Here is a 6,156-nt window from a genome sequence, read left to right as displayed (position 1 = left end):
CGCCCCCACCACTGGGGAATGGGCAGGTGGAGAGGGAAAATGCCACTCTTTGGAGGGTGGTTCTTTTAGCCCTTAAATCAAAACCGCTGTCCTCCTCCTGGTGGCAAGATGCATTCCTTGACACAGTCTATGCTACTAGGACCCTTCTCTGTACGGCCATGAATGCAACACTGCATGAAAGGCTCTTTTCCTTCCCCAAGAAGTCAGCATCCAGAACCACACTATCATCCTGCCTGATGAACCTTGGGCCCATCCTGCATCGAAGGCACATCAGACACCATAAAACTGACCCTCTGGTTGAGAAAATCCACCTCCTCCACACCAATCCTGAATGCGCCTACTTGGAGTATCAGGATAGTCAACAGGACACAGTCTCCAACCAGCACGTGGCATGCGCAGGAGACCTCTCGAACGACTGTCCAATCTCCTCCCCCTGTAACTGCGACCAACTGAACCCACTATCGCCAATCAATTTCATACCCAAACTCCAACTGGCCTGAACAGCACCACGGTACAAACACTGCCTCAGCCATCAGAGGCACTGACTGTTGCACAAGACACCACCCAGGAATCGACAGCTGTGCAACAGCAGACCCTGTGATGGTCACAGCAATTGGCAAGATCACCGGACAGGCTGAATCTGTAAGAGAATTTGGAACTGCAATGAACACGAAACCACATCACCCCACCAGACTTTGTTTAAAAAGGTGGGGTGAATGTGGTGCTACCACTCTGTGTATAGATGTATGTACATACTGTATGGGCTGGCCCGCCCCCTGAAACTCTACTCCTCCCTCCAAGATATCCCCATAAAGGCTGACACAACCAAACCCCTCCCTCAGTACCTACCTTGGAACTGGGCCAGCAACATGCCAGCTATGCTGACACTTGAAGGTGATTAAAATTTATTAATTTTTTCATTCAAAAAACAAATAATATGACATATACAGCAATTAAACATGAACATGATCATTTATATATATATATACCGGGCAGTATGGACCGACCTAGGAGGGGAGGCAGGCCCCTCCAGCCCGGGTAAGAAACCTGCATAGGAGAAGGCCACTCCGATATAAAACCTACGACCCAAGGACCTCGCTGCCACGTCCCAGCTTGCTTGGCCACGGCACACGAACCATGGGTGTAAAGGGTGGGGCCAGTACTGCGCGCACTGCACTCCACCTAAAAGCTCCTTTGCGCAGGCCCGAGGACAGGTCCACGTCCTCCCCCTCAACGTCCTCCCCCTCCACGTCCTCCCCCTCCACGTCCTCCCCCTCCACGTCCTCCCCCTCAAAAGATGCTCACAAACTCAAGCTAGCATGCTGGAACATCAGAACCATGCCACATTGACCACCGCCAGTGGGCTGATAACGCCTCAAACCGTGCATCTTGGCGCCTCACAGTTTGGCGGGCAGCAGCCTCCTTTGAAGAGGACCGCAGAGCCCACCTCACTGACAAAAGGCAAAGGAGGAAAAACCCAACACCCAACCCCAACCAACCAATTTTCCCTTGCAACCGCTGCAATCGTGTCTGCCTGTCCCGCATCGGACTGGTCAGCCACAAACGAGCCTGCAGCTGACGTGGACTTTTTACCCCCTCCATAAATCTTCGTCCGCGAAGCCAAGCCAAAGATATATATATATATATATATATATATATATATATATATATAGACCCCCTCCAACCTCAGCCTAAGGAGAGCCATAAAAAAGAAAAAAGAATATTAAAGAAAAAATTAATTATACATATTAAAATCTAATCAATATAAATTGAAATGTAAATATTGCAAGTATAATAGCCACTTATTAATAAAACAATTATAATTATCATGCGAAACATACGTACGCTGCTGAATATCCAACTGCGCTGGGCAGGTCACGTCACCAGAATGGAGGACCATCGCCTTCCCAAGATTGTGTTATATGGTGAGCTCTCCACTGGCCACCGTGACAGAGGTGCACCAAAGAAGAGGTACAAGGACTGCCTAAAGAAATCTCTTGGTGCCTGCCACATTGACCACCGCCAGTGGGCTGATATCGCCTCAAACCGTGCATCTTGGTGCCTCACAGTTTGGCGGGCAGCAACCTCCTTTGAAGAAGACCACAGAGCCCACCTCACTGACAAAAGACAAAGGAGGAAAAACCCAACACCCAACCCCAACCAACCAATTTTCCCTTGCAACTGCTGCAACCGTGTCTGCCTGTCCCGCATCGGACTTGTCAGCCACAAACGAGCCTGCAGCTGACTTAGACATTACCCCTCCATAAATCTTCATCCACGAAGCCAAGCCAAAGAAGAAACATCAATCATATTTGTATCTTTCCATGTACTAGCAATACATTTTTTTTCGCTACGGATAAAGCTAAATATACAAAAGCAAGCTGGAACTTATCTAATCCCAAACATTTCAGAGGTTGCAAACTACCAAATAAAAATACTGTTGGATCTAAAACTATTTTAATCTTATATGGGTATTCTAAAAATGATTGAATTTTCTTCCAAAAAGATTGTATATGTATACATAACCAAACAGCTTGAAAAAAAGTTCCAACCTTATCACCACATCTAAAACACAAATCTGATTCATTAAAACCATATTTTTAAAACTTTTTCAGGTGTCAAATATAATTGATGTAAAAAATTTAATTAATCATTGCATAATGTGCATTTATCAATCTAGTTACACTATCATAACAGATATCTAACCAATCATCTTCAGAAAAACTAAAACCAATATCCGCTTCCCATTTAATTTTAGATCTATCCCAACCCTTTTTATCCATACCATCCTGTAATATTTATACATAAATGAAATATAACCCTTCTCTGGTACCTTCATAAGAAAAGTCTCAAATTTAGTCATTTTAGGTAAAGTCATATCTCTACCAAACATACATTTTACCAAAGATCAAATTTGATAATAAAGAATTCTTATCAATACCAAAATATTCCCTCATCTGATTAAAAGTTAAAAACTTACCCTCTTTAAAACAATCTCCCAAATTTTTCACACCTTTAAATCTCCAATGCATAAACTTTGATTATGAATTGAAAAATAAATAAGTTGATTATTATACAATGGAGTCAAAGCCAATAATTTACCCCTAGAGCTTATCATTTTATTTTTCTTTATCCATAACTTCTTAAATGTTTTAGTATAGGCACATTATATTGTTGTAACAAATTTATATTCCACCTAAACAAAAAATGATTTATTTCATATTCAGAAATACTTGCAATCTCAATTTTAGCCCAACTAGGAGGATGTACCAAATCCATCAATGAACTAATAAATTTACGTTGAGCTGCCTCATAATAATTTTGAAAATATGGTAAACATAGTCCCCTAACTCGTATTTCGAAGTTAATTTATTCAAAGCTGCTCTCAAAAATTTACCCTTCCATAAAAACTCCCTAACCATTTTATTCAAATCTCAAAACAAAAATTTATCAAGTAAATACGGAATAGATTGAAACAAATATTGTATGCGAGGAAAGATATTCATCTTAATTGTATTTATCCTTCCCATTAAATTAATAGGTAAATCTTTCAATTTAATCAAATCAGTTTTAATTTTTTCATAAATGGAGCATAATTTAATTTATATAAAGATTAATAATTAACATTCAAAATTATACCCAGATGTTTAATTTGATCAGTCCACTTCAAATTAATAATATTCTTATAAACTGAATAATCTCCTTCACTTACCGGTAATATTTCACTTTTTTCCCAATTAACTTTATATCCAGAAAGACATCCATATTGTATTAAACACTCCTTCAAGTGTAAAAGTGACTGAGCTGGGTTTGTTAAATACACCAATACATCATCAGCAAATAAATTAATTTTATACCCCTCATCTAAAACTTTCATACCTTGTATCTGTGTATTTTGTCTTATCAACTGTGCAAAAGGTTCAATCACTAATGCAAACAAAGCTGGTGATAAAGGACAACCTTGACGCGTTGATCGAGTTAACTTAAAAGATTCCAAAATCAAACCATTTGTCAATACTCTAGCTACCGGTTTACTATATAGAGCCCAAATCCAACCAACAAAAGGACTAAACTTAAATTTCTCCAAAACTTTAAACAAAAAATTCCATTCAACTCTATCAAATGCTTTTTCTGCATCTAAGGATATCACCATCGGGTGATCTAAAGATTGTCAAAATTTATTAAAAACTAATCATGTGCAAAATGTTATCTGAAGCATATCTATTCTTTATAAAACCTGTTTGATTAATATGAATCAACTTTGGTAAAAATTTAGCCAATCTATTCGCTAATATTTTAGCATCTACATTTAGCAACTAAATTTTTTTTTAAAAATATGGAACGCTTCACAAATTTGCATGTCATCCTTGCACAGGGGCCATGCTAATCTTCTCTGTATTGTTCCTATTTTAGTATATGTGCTGCCGAAGCGAGCACGTTAAAATCTATTAATCACGATCCTCTGTCTGATTGTGGTTGATTGGTAGTACACCCAGGAGTTGCTTCAAATTACAAATACACAAGCAGAATGTGTTCATATTAAAAATTAACACAATGACAATGGAAGATGGCAAAAGTGAAAAATAGAAATGTAACAAATAAATCATTAAATATTGTAGTCATACTCAGCATTGCTTCCACTGGAGATTACTACCTCAGCACCAGTATTGTGTCTGTTTTTAAAAAAAATCTGCATCAAGTTGTTATCCAGTGTGTTTCAGGATTTTGTCTATTGATTTACAAATTTAAAATTAGACACCAGCCAAGATCAACTCTTCATTTTTGGTCAAATGGATATTGTGACTTTTGAAAAACACTTCAAGAAAATTTGGATCACCTACAGATTTAATATGAATGCTGCAAGCTCTGACCAACAGCAAAGTGATAATGAATCTGTAATCTATCTAATATTATTTTGATTGAGGGCCCAGTGTGTGGCAGAACATGAGGGAACAACTCCACTACTCTCTTTGAAGCAGAACAAAGGATCCTTTACAACCACCTTTGAGGGTAGAGAGTGGTTCAGGAAATGTCCCATCTCCAAAGTAGTACCTCCAGTGTACAGTGTTCCATCAGGTGTGGGATGTCAGCCTCAACTTAGTGTTGAAGGCCCTGGTGTGGGACTTGAAACCAAAATATTTTGGGGCAGAGATACAAATCCTCCAAAGCGAGCATGTCCAAAGCTGTCTGTCCAAGCATTGCAACAACTGAGAATGTGTGGCGAGTTGATTGGACACACTGGAGAAAAGAGCTGATAATTTAGTGCCTGGTGTATCCAGCGAAGAATTATTATTATTTCAACACCCATATGTTACAATGGGTACAGCTCTACACAAGAATCTAATCCGTTATCCATGTCCTATTCTGCATATTCTAATATTGAACTTGAGTCATGTGGCATTTGGTCTCAGAGCAAATCATTTTTACCTACATTCCAACAAGATCTCAAAGACAAAAATAGCTACATTGATATTCCTTGGACATTTTAGAATTCAGATATGTAGTTGTTTATCCCACTGAATCAGTAGTTTTAAAACTGTCCAGTCATAATTTCTGAAAGGATACTTTTTTTTGCCCTTGTTTTGTTCCATCATGGTCCTTTTTTTTCCTGCTTCTGTGCTTGGCCTCAGCATCTAAGGTTTCTGCCTGCTGTGCTTTCCTACGCACTGCAAAGGAGTAGAAACAGTGCCCAATATCCAGCCATGCTGTGATCATTAGCACGGGTATCTCCATCAGAAGTTGCATCAGTCTGTACCTGTTCTTGCCTGGAAAGCCAAGACTTTTGATCACTAGTACTCAAGTACTCTGTTAATGTTCCTGTTGGCTTTAACTGAGATGGAGGTGAACCCTTCTAAAACAAGCCAAAACTATAGAAAAACATGAGATCCCAACAAAAAATATATTCCTATTAATCTTTAAATTCATTTAATATTTGTTTCAGTCCTATTACAACCTGAAGAGCAGTTAATTATTAAAATTCCTTTATCACGTAATAATACAGAAAATGTAATGTACATGATATGCGTCAACCTTTTCCTGCCACAAAGACAGTCACCATCAGCATTGCCTTCTGCTCCTAATAATAAGAGATCGAAGGAAGAAAACATCCAACTGAGTGTCGGTGGATTCACCTCCAGCAACCCCACAGCTTCACAA

General features: G+C 39.0%; 1 non-coding gene across 1 annotated transcript; it reads right to left on the bottom strand.

Annotated features, from left to right (window-relative positions):
- Positions 1-4,330: 4,330 nt before the first annotated feature.
- Positions 4,331-4,437, bottom strand: LOC138740194 (U6 spliceosomal RNA). Its single transcript, XR_011342733.1, has one exon. It is a non-coding gene; the product is annotated as a U6 spliceosomal RNA (small nuclear RNA).
- Between the last annotated feature and the right edge of the window lie 1,719 nt (positions 4,438-6,156).

Source organism: Narcine bancroftii, chromosome 7 (assembly GCF_036971445.1).
Source record: "Narcine bancroftii isolate sNarBan1 chromosome 7, sNarBan1.hap1, whole genome shotgun sequence".
In the NCBI taxonomy this organism is placed as follows: Eukaryota; Metazoa; Chordata; class Chondrichthyes; order Torpediniformes; family Narcinidae; genus Narcine; species Narcine bancroftii.
This window is presented reverse-complemented; position numbering and strand designations above follow the sequence as displayed.